The following is a 2,136-nucleotide window of genomic DNA, read 5'->3' as shown; positions in this document are numbered from 1 at the left end:
ATTACTAAGAGAGATAACTAAGAGAGATAACAGGAAATGTATGATAATGTATGATGACTATATGTACCTCCATATAAGTGTGATTAAACTCAGAGTATGTTGTGAGTACATCCAGAGTAAAGCAAAGCATAAGAAAATATGAATTAATGTGTGAGTAATCCCAGAGTAAAGTCTGAGTAAACCTGGAGAAGACTGTGAATACACCCAGAGTAGAGTGTGAATAAAACCTGGATAAAAGTCAGAGTAAAGCAGGAGTAAAGTATCAGTAAATCCAGAGTAAAGTGTGAGGTAACCAGATGTAAAGTGTGAGTGAAACCAGTGTAAAGTGTGAATAAACCCTGAAGTAATGTGTGAGTACACTCGGGATAGAGTGTGAGTACACCAGTTGTGCCGTGTGAATAAAGCCTGGAGAAAAGTAAAAGTGTAAACCTGAAGTAAAGTGCGTGTAAACGTGGTGTAAAGTGTTAGTAAACATGAAGTAAAGTGTGAGTAAAACCCTGTGATTTTGTTCTTGCCGTGGAAATTTCCAGTCACACGGAAAGCTGCTGAACAGAGTAAGGTTGAGACTGGAGTGTTCCAACATGGGCAGAATTGGCACAGACACTCAGTAAGGTAATTATATCAGGTAGGGGAGAGTCTGGAACAGGGTAGAATGAGTGTGTTAATTTTTGAGAATATTACCCTCCTATTGCCATAAAAAATACAGAACATGCCTAAAAACAATGGGTTGGTAACAGGCATTGCGTGGAAATGTAAGGAAGAAGAGCGTTGTGAAGATTGTGAGCCTGGGATGCTCAACCAATGAATGCCAGGAGAGGCTTTGCCTGCATCGGACCCAGGGTATATAAAGGGATGGATTTCACTGAGTACTTGTCAATTTCTCCCTTGTCAGCAGGAGGGGTGCACCCATTACTGCAATAATGCATAAACTGCTCTTCACAAAGTTCTTTGCCTGATTAGAAATTGTTGATCTGGAGCGTGTTTCTCACAATTTGCTGCTGAAACCTGGGAAACAACAACGTCTGTGGTGAGCCTCCACTTCTACAGCACAGGACAGTGTACCCCGCTCATTTTTCTGCAGCCCTGTGGGTTGGCTTTCATTAGGTTGGAGGGTTTTCCTTGGGCTTATGGTGTCATCTGTTGGGGTACTGGGTTAATCCCTTGATTCTGGGGGTCATGCTAGGAGTTCTGGGTGCTCTCAGTTATCCATTTGGATTTTGGGGTTCATTGTGGAGCCAGCTGTGGACCCAAGGCTGTTTTTAAGAGGCAAGATCTGTGAACAGCTAAGCGATAGGGATGGACAGCAGGCACTGTGGTGTTGTGTGATTGACCTGATAACTCCTGGCAACTCTGTGCACAGAGCAAGGTAAGAACAATCCTGTGTGATTAAGTACTGCCTTGGAGGTCGAGGTTTGGCATGAATAACTTGTGCAATAGCATCCATACTTAAATCCACCCCTTGGTCTCCAGCCCATTTATATGTTGCATCTCTTCCTTGATGGCCCGAGGTCTCATGAGCCCACCGAGCTAGAAATAATTCACCCTTGTTCTGCCAGTCCAGGTCTGTTTGAGCCACCTCAATTCTGGCAGCTTGGTCTACCTGATGGTTATTTTGCTGTTCTTCAGTAGCCCGACTCTTGGGCACATGAGCATCTACATGATGCACCTTTACAACCACATTCTTTATTCAGGCAGCAATGTCTTTGCACAGCTCAGCAGCCCAAATAGGTTTACCCTTTTGTTGCCAGTTACATAGGAACGGAATGTTGTTTCTGAATTTGATGTTAAAAAGGGGGAATTGACCTGAAGAAGCAGAGCACAGTGTATTTCTATTTGGTAACTTGTCCTTAGAAATAGGTGATGTGAAAAAGTAGAAATACCATCTATGTTAGTAACACACTTTAGAAATACAGTTGCTGAATTGTGTGATTAACTCTTGCTTGCCAAACTGCAGTGGTTTTTAAATGTTCCAAAAAGTATAGGTAGATGGTATTATGGACTAGAAAGCTTACTGTAGGGCTATTTTGTTTGGATGAGAGGCCTACAGCAAAAGAAAAACAGACTTAAAAAACATCAAAGAAGCCAGGGCCTCTACACAAAGCTGGCTTGCCTTGCTCTGTGGGTATGGGATGCAAC

This window comes from Tetrao urogallus (assembly GCF_951394365.1).
Source record: "Tetrao urogallus genome assembly, chromosome: 32".
NCBI classification, from domain to species: Eukaryota; Metazoa; Chordata; class Aves; order Galliformes; family Phasianidae; genus Tetrao; species Tetrao urogallus.
Note: the sequence above shows the minus strand (reverse complement) of the source record.